Source organism: Chelonoidis abingdonii, chromosome 14, assembly GCF_003597395.2.
Source record: "Chelonoidis abingdonii isolate Lonesome George chromosome 14, CheloAbing_2.0, whole genome shotgun sequence".
In the NCBI taxonomy this organism is placed as follows: domain Eukaryota; kingdom Metazoa; phylum Chordata; order Testudines; family Testudinidae; genus Chelonoidis; species Chelonoidis abingdonii.
Genome location: NC_133782.1, coordinates 30,270,742 through 30,289,548, shown reverse-complemented (window position 1 = coordinate 30,289,548; position 18,807 = coordinate 30,270,742).

Below are 18,807 nucleotides of genomic sequence, written 5' to 3'. Positions count from 1 at the left end.
AGGTGACGTTCCCCTGGTGTTATCTGGACTGGTGATCTGCTAGGTCACTCCAATCCTCAACTCTGAGAGCCAGTCTTACCCTGCTCCACTGTGAGAACCCCCACTCCCGGGCTGTTCACGCACAGCCTCTAGCATGTAAGCTGCTACATGAGTGAGCGCTTTTGGCCAACTGCTGCTTGATTGTGCAATCGAATGACCCTAGCCAATATCTCTGGTCCCAGACACAACCCTAGGAACCTCCATCTTGCAGTATCCAGTTATGCCTGCTGGACGCTGCAAACATATGAGTTCATCAATTTAACAAAGAAATAGATATGTACCAAGCTTGTTGTCCCAAGGGGAGTCTCAGACACACTTCAAACCAAACGCACTGCCTCAGGTACAATAAACCAACAAATCTGTTAACTACAAAGATAGATTTTAAGTGATTATAAGTCAAAGCACAACAAGTCAGATTTGGTCAAATGAAATTTTTAAAAAAATGCATTCTAAGCTGATCTTAACACTTTCAGTGCCCTTACAAACTTAGATGCTTCTCACCACAGGCTGGCTGGTTGCTCTTCAGCGACGCTCTCCCCTTCAGTCGCTTGCTGGCAGTGTCTGTAGATGGCGGTGGAAGAGAGAAGAAGAGCATGGCAAATCAAGACATTTATAATGTTCTTTCTTCCCTCTTGGCTTTGCCTTTCCCCCTTCAGGGTCAGGTGAGCATTACCTCGTCGTAGTCCCAGACTAACCAAGGGAAGGTGGTGACTCACTTGAGAGTCCAACAGATCCTTTGTTACTGCCTAGACCAGCGTCCTTTGTTCCTGTGAGACTGTGCTGAGTTTGTCCCATACATGCCCTGATAAGGTGTGAACTGCCCTTCTCTTCCTGGAGAGTTTTGCCTGGGCTTGTTTTAAGCCATGAGGACACATTTTCATCCTCATAACTATATGCATGAAATTACAGCCATAACATTACTATAACAACAATGCTCAGTGCATCATGACCCTTCCGAAGACATCTGACATGACAAACTTTGCATTGGATACCAGACAATCATATTATAAGGGTGAACATGAGGGTGCAGAATGTTCCCCTGAGGTAGAGAGCATCACAGGCCGGGGGGTTGCTCTGTTTTTCCCAATGTGTGGGCAGCTGACTTCCTGCTGTTTGGTCTAGTGCCTTGAATAGAGCTTGGTGACCCCTTCATACTGAAAATTATATGCAACATGTTTGCCCCTTTCCAATATGGGAACTGTCCCTGAACAGACCAGGAACTCATTCAATGGGTGGTGTGCCCTCTGGAAGGGGACACTAACAGTGCTGGTTCATTTATCAGGGAGGGATCTTTTGATTTGGGTTTCATGAGCTGAGCAGTTACCAGTCAGGGTTTGTGCTTCTTTTGCGGGGACAGATCCTGCCCCTCCCGCCCCACCCCCAGTGCACAACCTGAATCAGGAAATGTACAAACGCTGCAGGAGGGGATCAGCGAAGCCCAGGGAGCACAAAGAATTTATGAATTCACTACGCTGTATTAAAAGATAGCTACTCCTCTTCCCCTGCCTGGGGTTTCTCAAGTGGAACTTGCTCCTACAGCTCCCCTGCCACTGTAGTGACAATCCAGTGCTCCCAGAAATACCTGTATACACGCTGATGAGATGGTGACTAACTGAATGTAAGAATTTGCAGATATAAGTTAGGGGGCAGCTTGTCAACTTATCCCTGAATATAGATGGTATTTATGGTTTCTCTCCCCCGTAAGTGTGAGTGGGGAAAAATCTCCACCAAAATGGGGAAAAGGGGACAGCAAGGAGCTGTGAGAATTGGGTCAGTGGTTGGAGGCTATAAATAATCCCGGAAGGATATTTCAAACTGCATCTTTACAGACTTAGTATACATAAGGGTGTGGAAACATACAGCTAGCCGGCAGTACTCCCAGGCAATGCTCACCCTTCAGCCTGGGCAGGCATCATACACACAGCTTATGCCTGTGGCCGGGCTTTGCCTGCTAGAGAAGTAGACTTTGCTTTTTTTACCCCTTTAGGACAGTTAAATAAAAGAACTCTCTGGGAATGCAACAGTAAGCTGCTCTGTTAAACACACTGCAATCAGGAAAGGTGTGGTAAGGCTGATTGCACACAGCATGGCCAAGCCCAAGGACTTAAACGTTAAGCATCAGTCCCCCCAAAACCGTGAAACTGGCAAAAAAAAAAATTACAAGATCTTAAAAAATAATAAAGTTTGAGTCTTTGTCGCCTGGTTTTTGAGCCATACGGGGTGTCATTTTCTCCACAACCACAAAGGTAGAAACTTACTTTAATGAAAGCCAAGAGTTTTACAGAACCACCTGTCCTCAGGAGCTGTAAAGAAAAATACTAAATATTGTGAATCTCATCATAAGCCAGCAAGAGTTGGCAGTACTGTCCAGTGGTGTACAAGGCGGCAGAGTTAAGGTTGCACATTCACACTTTGCTTCCCTCTTTCAAGTGTGCATCCATAATGCTGCATTCACAGCAGGTTTCACATTTATATATCGTATATGGGGGGTTGGAACAATTTGTATAGTGGGGGCGCTGAGAGCCATTGAGCCAAATTGTAAATCCTGGATATGATGGAAACCACTGCAAGGCAGGGGGTGCAGCAGCACTCCCCCGCATGCCTAGTTCCAGCACCTGTGATTGTGTATATAAAATGAGGCCAGGTTTCAAAGGCTCAGCACCCACAAGCATGGCCAGATTTTCAAATGAGCTCAGCTCCCACCATGCCCTTCAATGTGCTAAGCTCTTTTGAAAATTCTGGCTTCAGACGCGGAAGGCCCAGGCCGTCGTTCTGTCCATTCCGGAGGGAACAACATGTGCTGGTCCATTTGTAAAAATAAATTCCTTTTACTATAATTTAGGGAGAGACAAATGGGAAGCAGCCCTGGGTGAGCTGAGAGGGGTGCCCTGGAGCTCGCTGTGCTGAGTGCCTGCATGTGTGGCAGGGCACAGATCCTGGCAATAGAGCTGGCTGTGACGGGGGCTGGCTAAAGCCTTGGGGGCAGTGATGGAAGGGTCTACACAGCACATGCAGTCAGTGTGAGTAGCTGGCATGTTCCTGCAATGTCAGAAGTTCACCAGCAGAGGGCAAGAGACACCAATTTGTCTGCTGAAGTGCAGCTGGTGCCCATCCAGGGGCCCTGGCACTGGATGCTCCAGGTGTGCACAGGTGATCTTACTTGAGAGATTGCCTACATCGAATGCCTGCAAGGAGTGAAAAGCTACTGAGACAGACCGAGGTGCTTCTCAGTCCTCAGAGTCCAAGGCTGCAACATGATAGTTTAAGCCAGGTTCAGTCTGATCCACACTACAAGGCTGAAACATCCTTTACTTTGTGTGCTACCATGTTATTCCCCATCCCGAAACCTTTGCCCAGTGTAGAAGGGACCTAACATTGCTCACTCTCTTACCTTCCTGCTCCCTTTGTAATCCTCAGGCAGAGTCATAGAATCATAGAATATCAGGGTTGGAAGGGACCTCAGGAGATCATCTAGTCCAACCCCGTGCTCAAAGCAGGACCAACTCCCAACTAATCATCCCAACCAGAGTTTTGTCTAGCTGTTTCAAAAGCTTTGCTAAAGTCAAGGAATAACACATCCACTGCTTTCCCCTCATCCACAGACCCTGTTATCTCTTCATAGAAGGCAATTAGGTTAGTCAGGTATGACTTGCCCTTGGTGAATCCATGCTGACTGTTCCTGATCACTTTCCTCTCCTCTAAGTGCTTCAGAATTGATTCCTTGAGGACCTGTTCCACGATTTTTCCAGGGACTGAGGTGAGGCTGACTGGCCTGTAGTTCCCCAGATCCTCCTTCTTCCCTTTTTTAAAGATGGGCACTACAGTCAATGTGCTCTGCCCCCTTTGGGTAGTCAAGGCCCACCGGCCAAATGATCTATTTGCTGTCTCAGTCTCCCAATCCACTGCCCAGTCAGTGCCACTTTCCCAATGGCTGGCAGGGGAACCCAGGCCTGCCCACTACTCTACGTTCCTGACCAGGGACCCTATGCCTAGCAACCACAGTCTGCTCAAGCTCCAATCCTGTTGTTGGTATTTCCCTGGACTCTTTCCTACCTCTTTTCCCTACCTTCTGGGTTTACTATGGGAGCTTCCTCTGGGCCCCGTGACTACTACCTGCTCTTGGGTTCTTGCCAGTCTGTAGTCCAAGACAGGAGCCCAGGGCTTCCTGTCCCCCTAGAACTTCTTCAATTCCCCTCCTCATTCTAGGGAGTAACTGCAGCCCCCGTCCTCCTCACAACATCCTGGTTTTATAAGCCTTGCTTGTGTTCTCCCCTAGCTGGGCATCATCAGGCCTTGGCTCCCCTCCAGGAGCAGCCTAAAGGTTAATTGGCCTATTTTACCTGTTCAGGCCTTGGCTGGGGTGAGCATCCCTTCACACCCCCAGACAGCCAAGTCATGCTACAGTCATGCAGTGCAGACAACGGTGTATGTACGGATGTCTGCACAATGATCTCCACGAGAATATCTTGTTTTCTGTTACCGCTCCCTGTTAATTAACTCAATCCCATGGGAACCATATTGATTTGACATGCCTTGCAACACTGGAGAAGAAAATCTATTGTTTTAATAACAAGACCTTGCAGAAGGTGAAATCGAATCCTTTCCATGGAGAGATTATTGGTTTAGGCCCAGAAGAGGGGACTCCATCAGCAAGGTAGCCCCTCATTCAAAGACTGTTGGTTTTTCTGTTTTACTTATTTGGTTTGATCAGTTTTGCCTTCCAATGGGAGACCCCAGGCCAGCGCTTCACTTTTCACTCAAGTCTTCCTGCATTGTGTAGGCTTTCACTTTTAAAAAACTGAGCTTCTAGACCATACGTTTGTGAAGGAAAGTTCCCAAACAAACCTGAACTGATGTGCTGCTTTCATCCTGCATCTGCAGACAGAGCTGAGCTGAGGGGAGTGATCAGCCCCCATTCAGCTCAGTGGAGGGTTGACTCTGGATGCTCCTGATTAAGGCTACGAGTATGTCACAAAGGTCATGGAAGTCACAGATTCCATAACTTTCCATGACTTCTGTGGCATTGGGGCCCTGCAGCAGCCTAGCAGCTGCAGGCAGCAGGGAGGGCCTCCCACAGCAGCCCAGACCGGCAGAGCAGGGGAGAATCCCCTCACCAGCTACCAGCTCTGCAGGGCAACAGGTGATCCCCCACCTCAGCTCCTAGCCCCTCAGTCAGGGGTCCCTCCCAGCTCCCAGTCACTGGGCAGGGGGCCACATGTAGTGGGGCAGAGTGCTGGACCCTCCTCCCTCCCCATTTTTGTCAGCTATGGTTTTAGTAAAAGTCAGGGACAGATCACGGCTTCAGTGATTTTTTGTTCATTGCCGGTGACCTGTCCACAACGTCTACTAAAGATCTCCATCTGAATAGGAACAGCTATCAGAACAGCTGGTGACAAACAATCAGTTCTGGGAAGCGAGTGTGTTTTTATGAGGTTAATTGTCCCAGTCCAGGGAAAAGATTTCTTTTTGTCTGGCTCATGTTTAATATGTTCTATCAAACTGATAATTTGCCTTCTAGATTGTAGGTTCATCAGTGATTCTTTTACTAGCCCATCTGGATGTTAAACAATTATGAACATATTGTTTTTCCTGTGCGCAGGGATAAATTGCCAGTCCCTGATGTTCATTACCATTTTCATTGACTCATGAACCAGAACTAAGTTCACTGGTCTTCCTACTGATAGTGGCAAAACCCAGAATGGAACAATATGGCTGTGAGGTCACCCCGAAGTCCTGAAGTGTCTGAGTTTCTTTATCACCCTTCTGCTGTTAGTTCTCTCACTTTCATTTATCTTATTATTTTTTATGAGACTGGAAACTCTGTGAAATTAGGCTAGCAAAGAGGAAACATGGCTGGGTTGGGTAGAGAGCTGGGATGAGCCATTTAAACAGGTAGCAATGGACAGCAGGGTCATATATGATGTATCTCAGAGTGGCATTGATGTAGAGCAGTTATGTTTGAAAATAAAGAGAGAAATAATTGCCAGCAGGAATGAAAAGGCCTTTAATCTTGTGAGGTGCTAACATTTCCTCTGAAACTTCCAGGGTTGGCCCCTGCTGGAGCCAGGACTCCCCGGCTGGCTGGAGGAGTGCGCTGAGGTGGTGCAGAGAATCCTCTTTCTAGAGGGCTGGTTGGTGTGTCTTGAATGGTATTGAGCCACACATTTGGAACAGGAAGTTGTCAGCAGACAATTGCTAGGATCATCTGGGTATATCTTACCTAATCAGAGCCTTGCAATTGCAGGGGCCTCAGGCATTGGCGGCTCTCAGTCTCTCTTGTTCTCTGCCTGTGGCACACAATCTCCTGAGGACTTACCTGCTTTAATGTAACTAAAGTCTTTGGGCTTTATATGGGGTAACTGGGTGAAAATTAATGGCCTGAAAATTAACTGCTCCAAAAGGAAATGAATGCAGTCAGATACCTTGCCAAAAGCACAAATAACAATCAAGGGAGAACAAACAGAAGAAGTTGAGCAATATGTCTATTTGGGCCAAGAAATTGACATGCGCCATGATCAGGAAGGTGAACTCTTGCAAAGAAAGCAAGCAGGTTGGTGTTCATTCAATTCTATCAGGCACGTCCTCCAAGGAAAAATCAACAAGGCAACAGGCGCCAGCGTCTGCAACTCAACAGTACTGCCAGCAATGTTGTATGGCAGCGAAACACGGGCGCTGACGAAGACAGAAGAGCAGCAACTGTCTGTCACGGAAAGCATGATGGAAAAAAGAATTCTAGTCATTTCAATCCATGATCGAGTCCCTAGTGAAGTGATCAGATAGCAGAGTGGAGTGCAGGACGTCATTGTTGAGAGCAGGCTTAATAAAATGCGATGGCCTGGGCATATAGCGAGGCTCACTGATAATCGATGGACTGCAGCTGTCACTGAGTGGTACCAATGGGAACTGAAACGACCACTTGGCCGAGCTCCAAAGAGATGGGAAGATCTTATCATGAAAAGACATGGCTGCACATGGAGAAGGAAGGCCAGGATACGAGAAGAATGGAAAACATGTTGTGATCGGTGCAATCTATATGAGGGCTGAAGGACCGATCCATCAAAGTGATATACTGGAAGTCAGGATACATGATTTAATGGTGCCTTCTGGCCTTAAACTCTGTCAAGCTCTGAACCTCCTGTTTCAAAAGCAAGGGTCCCTACTACTCAACCTAGGCAACTCTTCTTTATCTGTAACAGTATAGGGCCTACGAGTCACAGGGTATGTCTTCACTGCAGTGTTAACTGAGCCAGGAGCTGAGTGGCCACACTACAAAGGTCAGACTTGAGTGTCCATTTGACGGCATCCACAGGTGCTGCACTCACTCTGAAAGTTGCTAGGACTGCTGGGAGCATATCCCACAGTTGTTTGTGTTTCAGTAAGCTGAGCTGCTCTGATTCTTTCCCCAGGAATTGTGGGAGAACTTGTCTGCCCTTCTAGGCAGATGGTGGGGAGAGAATTGTGGGAAGGCATTTGGGGACTATTAGCACTCCAGTCTGCAGCCTCCCTGTAAAGTGGTTGGGTGACTGACCTGAGTGTAAGCAGCACTCCTGTTTTAGCCTGTAGCCCCAGACGAGCCAAGCAGCTTGCATGTAAAGCACCACCACACTTGGGGCAGAAGGTTTGTGTTTGGACGAGAGCTGGATTAAGGGAAACGCCCGAGTTAACTGTGGAGTGAAGACAAGGGCACAGCTGAACAATGCTGATTCCATCCAGTAGAGGGAACTGGTGTGCACTTGGGTGCCTGCACACATGCGCAGACACACACTAGCAAGTTTATGACAGCATTGTCCTCGTTTTACAGGTGTCTCCATCTGACTAGCAGCATTACTCTTTGCCATCTCCCATGCTGGACCAGGACGTTTTGTAGCAAGTGAACATTTCTGGAACATATATTATGCAGAATTGCTTCTCTCCGACTCTGTCTTTCCTTTGGCACCCTGTAGCGGGGCAACTCCCCAGGCTGCAGGCCTTGTGCAAGACCTAAAGAAGGTCTAAAAAAGGTACTGGGGCTACAGAAGGGCAGCCCAGGGATAAGCAAAGGCAGCAGGTCCTAACCCCCTTGCTGATGATGAGTGGCCATGACAGACTGCAGTTTGCCCCAGTGAGCGGCAGTAGCCACTGAGGCAAGGTGGGTGAGAGGGTTGGGGGTTCCCCTGGGAGGGGAGACCCAGAGCATGATGGGGTACTGCTGGGGCAGCGAGGAACACAGGGGCCAGTGGTAGGCGAGACACTGGCTAGTAGGAGGCGCTCCGAGTGCTGGAGAGCTAATTCTCAAGACAACCAGCAGGAGGCGCTTCGCTACACACCCACATTTATTTCTGCTCTGTGGGATGGTCTGTCTCTGTTATTTACCAGGCTTGTGAGTTTAATGACTACAGAACTCTCCTCTGCAGCAGCTGTGGCTGTGAAACACGCTAGCCAGGGGAACTGAATGAACTATGCTGAAGCTATTCACCTGGACCATTTGGGATCTATCATTGTTACTGAAGAGAACATGGAGACTAGTGAGTGTGGAGACCAAACAGGACTCTCACTGTGTCATGCCTCACCGAGGTAGAGATGCTGCTGCCAGCCTGAGACCAGCAGGAAGAAGAATGAGATGGAGCGATGGAGTTAGGGGTCAGGGAATGACAGAGGCACAGCTGGGCCCATAGCTCCGTCAATTGCTCCTGCCTAGCTTGTTTTCCTTGCGTCTCTTTTTTTCTCCTGCCTCTTTTTGCCCCTTAGTGAATTGTTGTCACCATGTTATATAGGAGGGTCAAATACATTGCAGAGGAGAACGTTACTAGGCTGTTGTCTACATGGGAATAACTACTCTGGTATAATTTAGCTATTCTGGAATACCTCCTGTGTAGACACACTATTCTAGAATAAAAGTGATACTCAACAAAGGAGTAATTATTCCAGAATTTATCACAGAACAAAGGGTCCACACAGGGAACTATTCTGGAATATCTATTGCAGAGGAGTTATTCCAGAACAGCTGTGCTGATCAGTTTCCCCATATAGACAAGCCCTTGCTTCTTGTCAGTAGAATTGACTTAACTCCAACATAAGCTGCATGCGGAATAAACCAGAAGCTATACACTACATTCTGAGCTGGTTCTCAGATAAAATATAGCATGTTCCCGTAAGTGATGAGATCCGCTCTCTTGCTGACAGTCCCATTGAAAGTCCTCATCTTGAACACTTTCTGATTATAGCAGGCATCAGAGGGGGAAACTTGCCAGGGGCGACACTGGCAATGCAAGTGCCTTCTAACTTAACTAACCTTGACAGTGTCCTTTTAGCTGTACTGTCCAAGTGGTAAATTGATATCATCTCTCAGAGAGTCAGACCACTTTTCCCATAGCTTCCTGGCAAGGAGTTGTCTGAAGCATATGCTGTTGTCATTCGGAGTTTCTTCCAGTTCCCTTGTTCTTTTGTTCCTCATCTCTATTCTATTCTATTTCCTGCTTCTCTTGTAGCCTCCAGTTCAGAGACATAAATCTCTCCATCTTGCTCTCCGATATATTAGTAAAGCCATGCAGATGCCTCTGGTTTAGGGTTACCAGATAGCAACTGTGAAAAAATGGGACGGGGGTGGGGGGTAATAGGCACTGATGTAAGCAAAGTCAGGATGAGCTCTACCCTGACATCTGGTGGTGAATTGTGACGAGTGTGGAAAAGGGGCTGATCTGGTTTGCACAGGCACAACCACCCTGCCTAGCATGAGCCCACAGCAGCCCCAAATGGTCACTTTGACAGCTGTGGGATCCCAGGTTTCTCTGTTATTGGGACAGGAGGAATAAAGTATTCTTACCCTGATTATGTGAATGAAGGACTACAAAACTGTTTTATGACAGAGGGTCTCACCATCAACTAAGTAGCACTCGCTAGAGAGGGGACATGGGTTCCAATGCCCAGGGAATTGAGAAAGACTGGGGGCAAGTATTTGTGCTGGATGGTATGGGCTGCTTTTGAGGGCCTAGAACACTGATTGCATCTCCTCTCTTTACTGTGGAATAGCAGAGCTAATTTTGATTCCATTAAGGGTTCAGTTGCAGGCTGCTGTGCTGAATTCATTTTGGGTCAATGGTGCACCAGCACGGGGGTTCTTCTATTATAAGCTGAAATCACTAAAAAGCTAAGAGTTCTGGGAGCTGAGATCACTGTGTGGTGTGCTGACTAGTGGAGAAGCCTGAAGATATATTTCAAAGTGGCTGGCAGAGCAGTTTTGCAGGATGGCGAGCAGAGCTGAGCAGTTTGTGGGATGGTGAGCGGAGTGGAGTGGAGCGGATGGCCCATGGGACAGGGAGCGGAGCGGAGCAGAGTTGAGCTGAGCTGAGCAGTTGCAGGCCGGTTGGAGTGGCCCTGCGGGATGGCGAGTGGAGCGAGGCGGAGCAGTGTGTGGGATGGTGGGAGCAGCTCACAGAACAGCTTGTGGAGTGGCGTGGCTTGTGGTGAAGGCTGCAGCAGAACCCCCCGGAGAAGCGGGGCAATCGGCCTGGGACCACGTAAGGTGCCCCTTAACACAATATATGCCCAGCTGAGGGGGAAGGGGGTGTAGAGCTCTGCAGATAAACTTTTGATCTCTGGGGCTGCACTGACCAGGGACAGAGACTTTTGGGTGATTGGACTTTTGGGGGGATTTTTTGGTGCTGGACTCAAGGGACTCTTGGGGTGTTGGACTTTAAGATTTTGGGATGATCTTTTGGGTGATTGGACTTAAGACCCTGAGGGGAAAAGGACCTGCCAAACTAGCTTGGGGGTGAGTTTTTTGCTCACGGTTTGTGTTATGAATCCTGTTTGTGGAGTTTCCCCAACATAATGACGCAATGTTTCCCTCTTTTATTAAAAGAATTTTGCTACACTCAGACTCCGTGCTTGTGAGAGGGGAAGTACTGCCTCCTAGAGGCACACAGGGGGTGGTATGTAATTGTCCCAGGTCACTGGGTGGGGGCTCGAGCCGGTTTTGCATTGTGTTGCTGAAATGGAACCCCTAGACACTGAACCCGGCCCTTGTTGCTGCCAACTCAGACCGGCAGAAGGGTTACACCTATATAAGAAAAAGTCCCCAAAAACGGGACTGTCCCTTTAAAAACGGGACATCTGGTCACCCTATTGTAGTATGTCAGCTCAATCCCTATGAGTGTTTGCTTTTTTTTGGAGAGACGTTCATCAAAGACCACGTCCACAGTTCAAAATGTTCTCCCCTGAACGTGACTGCAACCATAAAAACAGGCAAGGGGCTGAACCTACTGCTGCCTGCCTGTAACTTCATCATATCCAGCGTCCAGGCCTGGCCCAGTTCAGGAGCTGCTGCTGGGACAGTTTGCAGGTAGGGGAGTCTCTCTCATGGAAACACACAAAGCATAATCCTCCCAAAGATGCAAACCCTTATGCACTGGGCTTCCCATCCAACTCAATGTCTGCAGGATTGAGGCCTCACTTGGTGTCTTTTTCTGGTGCTGTTGGCCTCCTCTGTCACTTTCTGAGATGCTCTGCTGCTGCCCTGTAAACTTAGGTGTGGTCTACACTTAAAGCTTATACTGGCTGACCTATGTCAATCAGGGGTATGAAAAACCACATCCCCCCAGTGACACCGCTGTACTGACACCACCCGAGTGTGGCCATGGCTAAGCAGACAGAAGAGAGCTTCTGCTGGGATGTGTTCAAGGGCGCCCCTTCAGCCCACGCAGACCACTAGGAGACTCTGCTTGTGAACTCCATGTGTGGTTCACTTCCCCCATTGCCTTTACAGCATTGGGCAGCACATTGTCTATAATGCATAGGATTCCTCAGCCCCTTAGACCATGGAGAGGAGAGGGAGGAACTTTGTCTTGGCTTCCATGTGCTCAGGCTCTTTCTCCCCCTTTCCACTTCCTTCCTGTGTCTTTTACTCCCTGAGCCAATGAACTAATTAGTGTTCTAACTCGCCCCAGCCCAATCTAATCTGTCAGCTAGGCACAGCTCAGCCGCTCAGGTCTACTCAGGGTGATTTAATTGGGGGTGCAGTGATCAGAGTGCTGGTACAGCTGCTGTTGCCCAGCACTCTCACAGCACAACGAGTGTCCTTCGGGGAGGTCTGCTCCCAGACCAGCGGAAATCCCTGTTTGGCAGCGCATGCTGTGTCTGCCTGAGGAGCGGTGCCAGCACGGTTTCCATAGTGACATACCCCCAGATTCGTCAGAAAAATGCCTTCAGTTAAACAATAGCAGCACAGAGATGAGCTCACCCGGCCACCCAATGCTCCTCAGGAATGATTCAGCACTGCGTCTTCCCTCACCCCATTCATCACAGTGCACTAAGAACTACACAATTTACCTCCCCACTCACCGCCATGTGGGAAATTTAAAGCCTTGCTGGAACCGCTGAATACTCAGCTCAGGTCCACATGCAGTTATTACACCACTTTTAACTCTGCTGGTTATGGATGTAATCCTACCCATGTAATTATACTGCTACAACCCTTAGTGTAGACACTGTTACACCAGGATACAGTTACTTTAGGGCTTGTTGATGTATGGGGCTGGTGTGGGTAGAATATTTCGTAGCCTCTTTCGAAAAGCCGTACTGCTTTTGAGGAGGGGCTAGAGATTATGAAACACACACCAGCCCCGTACATCACGGGGGCCCCATGATATCCAGGAAGGGCGTATCCAGCCTGGGCTTTGTAATAGCTCCTGTAGATGGTGGGGTCGCCATAATATTTTAGGATCGCCATAATAGTGTTTTGCTTTTTAGAAACCTCGCTCTCCCTGCGGACACAATGCAGCTTGACAATCACCTTGCCAAACGAAATGAGACACGTCTGTTCTGATCTGTCTTTATTTCAATGGTGATGGTGTCAATGTGGTGTTTACTGCCAGGGATGTAATGAGGTTTATCGTAGGTGATGGTAACAAACTCGTTGTAATGCTTCAGTGTAGACACTATAAGCTGATGGGGGGATAGGGAGGGGTTGTTCTCCTGTCGCTGTAGTTAATAGGAGATTTAAATCAGCTTAACTATATCGCTTGGGGATGTTTCTTTTCACACCCCTGAGCAATGTAGCTGGGTTGATCTAATTTTCTAGTGCAGACCAGCCCTTATACATATATAGCATAGTCCCCCCTGCCCCACCCATATGGGAATAAGCTATACCAGTATAAGGGCTGGTCTGCACTGAAAAATTACATTGGCATAGCTAGGTCATTCAGAGGTGTGAGAAATCTAAACCCTGTGTGATGTCGTTGAGCCAACTTAAGCCCTGGTGTAAACAGCACTAGTTCGATGGAAGAATTCTAGCTATCACCTCTCGGGGAGGTAGATTAACTACAGTGACTGGAGAAGCTCTCCAGTCACTGTGTAAGTGTCTACACAGAAGCGCTGCAATGGTGCTGCTGTAGCATTTGAAGTCTAGGCACAGCCTGAGCATCTTGATACCAAAAGAAGTGCATCCACACGGGAGGGAAGGGGGGAGGGGGAGGGGGCGTGCAGCCACACCTACCCCAGTACAGTTAAAGTGATACAACTTGCCAGGGCAGCTTCTTTCTGCTTTTTCTTTACAAAACTCAAGGAAATTAAAAGAAAAATAGCCCTTACAGTCATGTAACATTAAGGTAACATATTTACATAAACCAACACCATTGCATACATACAACACTGAGCTTACATATACATAAGCACAGAAAGAGCAGGGAAACAAAAGTTAAGATTCTCATAACAACATTAACTCACCCATCTGTATTATTTTTAGTGACAAGTGAGGTTATTAGCTGTGTACACAGCATGGGCAATGTGGGTGACTTAAGGTCACTATGCAAACTTTAACCTGTGCAATCTCTGTTTTTCTGAGGTTAAACTTATAACCGTAATGTTGTATTACCACATCCTTTCCCCATTTCATTATTACTTTAGAAAGGAGTCAGAAGTTAAGGTGTTTTCCCAAGGCCATCCAGTGAGTCAGCAGCGCTCAGCATTTTCTGGCTCCTAGCCCCAGGCTCTATTCACTAGACTTGCAGTTCTCACACTGTGGCATGCAGGCGGCAGTCCAGTGGTATGTGAGCTGGCTTTTATAGTATGGTATCAGAATAGGAATTGAGTAAAGGTGCCAAGTACTAAGTTTCAGATGTGGTATGCTAGGTCTGAAAGTCTGAGTGAGAATCACTCCCTAGACAATGCTGCCTCGACCTTTATTCTGTGACTGAGCTATTAATGGGCTTGGTGTATTGTTTTCCTCCCTGACACTAGCCTAATTACACTGAACATCTGACTCCACGAGGAAGTCTTATTTGCTGCCTCTGATGGCAGTTGAAGTCTCAAGGTTCACCAGGGATGCTGGCTGTGCTGACATAGCTAACCCTGTTCAGAGATGTCTCATGTGAGCTGACGCAACAGCTTTGGACATAGGCAGATTCAATTGGCGTCCCTGCACACAGGGATGGATAGACATGCAGGAACACTGAAGGACAATGAGGGAATTACTATGACTGCAATACAGAAAGTGACTGACAAGTGAGGCAACTCCAAGGGGGCTAACATTCTCTTCAGACTGGCCAGGCCATACTGGGCAATTCTTGGTTCCAGACAGCTGACGGCCACTGTCTCTGACAAGTTATCCTGTCCTGCTTACCATAAGGAACAGTTGCTAGATAGAAATCATACTGTCATGGGTCTTGGTGGAGAATTTCAGTTTGACAGATGTGCCACTCCAAAGTAAAAGGCAAAACAGAGAGCGAACAGAGGGATATATATCCTGACAGCTCTTCACACTAGCTCTGTGCTTCCCACCATCTCAGCTGCACACAGAAGCAGGGTTCTGTTGGACAGATCTTGAATTAGATTAACTATTAGGCAGTTGCAGCTTTAAGGCACAGTAAATATTCAATGCAGGCACAGCAAATGACTCCCAGTGAAATAACAAGATATGTGCTGCCCTGAAACTGACCAGCCAGGACAAGGCAAACTTTTCATAGTGGTGACAGTGAGAAGAAACAGTGTCCAGCAGTGGGTGGAGGGCAAACCTGATCAGGGGCTGGAGGGACGCGTAAGGGTGCAGAGCTTAATGTTTAAGGAGTGAGGGACAAAGCAATGGCACTTGTTAGCGATCTAACTAATCCTTCCCCATGCAAATACAAAATCCAGCAGAACTAAGTTGCTAACACAAAGTGCTGACATCTCCTGGTATACAACCTTATTCTGTATGAAGTGACTTGTGGAGGACTTCTAAACGTGGAGATTGTGCCCTTTTTTGCTTCTCTATAAAGTGCAAAGAAGACCTGGCAGGTTTAAAAACAAAGAGGGCGTGGGTCTATTCTAGTGGGACTGCACCAGTTGAAAGAGCAATAGTGCAGATGTTCACACTAGCTGTTTGATGTCAGGTTCTGCCCTATATCCACACTCAGCACTCTGATGGGTGTTGCAGTTGTTACTACTCTCTGGTACCTAGCCAAACTGCTCCCTGAAGCAGTGGTTGTGAGATTTTGAAAAGGTCTTCTGGAGACCCATGGGATTGTAAAAGAAGGAGATAACCTCCCATAACACCCTAGGAATTGCAGCCACTTGCAGAAAATATTCACTGTACAGGCTGTAGGGCCAGATCTCTCTCTTTGTTCAGAGACAGTTTTTTGAATCACAAAGTGTCTCCAGGGACCCAGGGACAGGGTGGGGTGTTCAGCAAAACACCTGGCGTGCCAAAGACCAAGACCAGCAGTGCACAGAATTAATGCTACAGCTCAGTGGGAGAGGCCCCATCATCCTGCACCCCAGCATGAGCAGCTGTGTGAGTCCCTTGGCAAACGTTACTGGATGAACTGCCACTTTTGAGTCAGGACCACAACCAGCCTGGTTCGTCTCAAGATCTGGCTGCAGAGCTGCTGAATGAGGAAGGAGAGTTTTCTCTACTTCTGTGAGGATATAACTGTGCAGCACCAGGACAGGAGTTCTACTCTCTGTGGAAAAGAGAATATTGATTTCTCTATAGAAACTGTGGAGCCTGGGGTCACTTCTGATCAGTTCGGGACTGCGAAACCCGTAGTAGGTGCTGTTGTGGTTGAGATATGCATGGCAATACATAGAGTGTTGTAGGAGGTTGTGTCAAGGTTATAAATATGGGGTTTTCAACAGTTTTCTGTCCAAACAGTGGTTAACTTGCCAAAATCCTTGCTAGTAGACAAGGCTAAAGCATTTTAAATACTCTGGGAGGGATTTCAAAAGTGTCCAGCATTGGCCTAACTCTGTTCCCATTGAAATCAATGGCAAAATACCCATTGACTTGAATGGGACCATAGATATGTGAAGCTGAACCCAAATACGATAAAGGTGATGCTCGTGGACAGAGGAAAGCATTTTGAAGAGTTTGCAGCAATAGTGCAGTCTCCTTTGGTTGAAGATGCTGCTGTACAGGCAGACTTGGTCAATTCAGGATTGCTACTAGATTCCCCACTGATGTTAAGCTCTCACATAGCTGCATCCATGGGTGACACTTTCTACCAACCCTGTTCAGCTAGGAGTCTCTGTCACATCCTGGCAGATGATGATCTGGTTTATTTATATACCTCCAGTCTGGACTATAGCACTACAGAACACTGTACCGTGTCTCCTCATCAACATGGATCACATCACATATCTCACCCATCCTCTGCTGTCTACAATGGCTTCCCCTGGAATATCAAGTTAAGTTTAAGGTCTCAGTCTGTATCTTGCAGGGGCTCCACGCCTGGGCCCAAGATATCTAAAAGATGACATAAAGCTCCAGGATGTGGGCTGTGGTTGACAACATTGCTCCTCAGGCACAATGAAACTTTGTACCACAAAGGTGAAGGATCCAGACTTTGAAACTTTCTGCTATATGCCTAGCTAATGTGATCAGAGCAGCCCTGTTCATAACATTATTGTTTATTATAGAGTAGAGGCCCCAAATGAGGATGGAGGACTATTGGGCTAGGCACTGTGGCAATGACAATCTAAATAGACAAGACAGACAAACCGTGGGAGGGTAAACAAAGGCAGATTTGCCCTAAGTCAGTGTCAAAGCTGAGGACAGAACCTACGTCTTCTGACACCAAGTGCAGTGCCTGGAACACATTGCCTTTCACATAACAGACTTCTGAAAAAGCAATGTTGGCGCTCTCAAATATTGTGCAGTTAAAGGAAATGTTATTTGTAGCGTGAACTGTTTAAAAGACAAAACCAAGGCAGCAGACGAAACATGAAATGAAAAGGGCCTATTCAGAACCTACATTACTCAAGCCTATCCTAGTGGATGGGTTCATGGCACTGGGAAGCTTTTATAGAGAAAGGTAAAACTTAACAACTGATGGGCAGGAAACCATAGCCAGCCTCCCTGCTCCTTGTGGCTCCTGGGAGATGATACTTCCACAGCCCCAGCCTTCTCCTCTCTCTTGATGTGGTGCAAGCCTCTCAAGTGCTTGTGAATGATTCTGATCTCACACTGTGCATTAGTGTAATGACATTGATTTCAGTGGCTATTCATTGCTAGAGTGAGCCCAGAATCCAGTCAAGGGTATTCCAGGACCATCTTGAGCCTGGTGACAGAGCATCTCCCCTTTATTTCCCTTCTATTATTATTTTTGTTTAAGATTTATTACCTTGTTATATGTTCACAATGCAATATAAGACACTTAGATAATAGATTGAATGAAAGATTGATCACATTCATGTCCAGGTTTCCTTTAAGTCAGTTTTCAAATATGCTGCACTCATTGCAGGCCACTGATAACAGAAGAGCACTTACATTTGACATTTGGAAATCATGAAAGGACATCAGCCTAATGGTTTCTAAGTAATTAAGAACAACTCTATTAACTTCTATGCAGTAGCTCGGTTGGGGATGAGACCTCCAATTTTAGAAATTAAAGTCACCAGCTTTGTTTATGGATTTTAGCCAAGAGGATTGTTGAAGCCCACAAAGAGCAGGTGAAGGTGCTATCAACTAGGAGTATAATAATGCAATGATAATGGACTTTACTTAAGTAGTTCTCTTTCCCTAGACAGGCAGTGGGATGCCATGGAGGGAGCTTGGAGCTGGGATCTAGAGCACCTCTCCTCCCAGCCCATCTCTACCACTGACTTCCTGAGAATGTCACTTCAGTACCCTGTGGCTCTGCTCCCTGTCCCTGCAATGGGGATCGTGAAGTTGGCCTGAGTGCTATGAGGATTGTGCAGCCAGCCCCCTGATCAGTGTGGGGTGTCATTAATAGTTGAAATGAAGGCAGTGGGGCCTTGCTGGAGGTCATTGTCCTCAGCAGAGGTTGCATGGGGTCAGGGTGCAGGGGAGAGCACACTCACAGCCAGGGCCACCTGGGTGGGGGGGAAGTGGCGCAATTGGCCCCAGGCCCTGGGCCCCGCAGGGGCCCCAAAGAGAATGGTCCGGCCCCAGCCCCACCTCTGCCTTCCCCATCCCCCGGCGCCTCAGTGTGCTGCGTCCAGGAGTGGGCCAGGACAAAGCTAAAGCAGCGTGGCTCTAGAGGGGCCTGAGCTCCGCCCCGCTCGGAGCCACGTGGTAAGGGGGCAGGGCTGTGAGCTCCGGGGACCTGCTGGAGCCAGGCCACTGCAGCGCTGTCCAGGGGCCAGGGCAGCTCCTGGATGCAGCATGCTGAGGCTCCGGGAGAGGGGGGAGACGGAGGTAAGCAGCATGGCAGGGAGCTGGGGTGGAGGTTGGAGGAGGGGCAGAGAGTCCTGGGAACAGTCAGGGCATGGGGGGGGGCAGAGGTTCTGGGGGTGGCGACAGGGCACCGGCGTCTGGGTGTGTTCGCGTGTGTGTAGGCGGCGCAGTCTGTACAC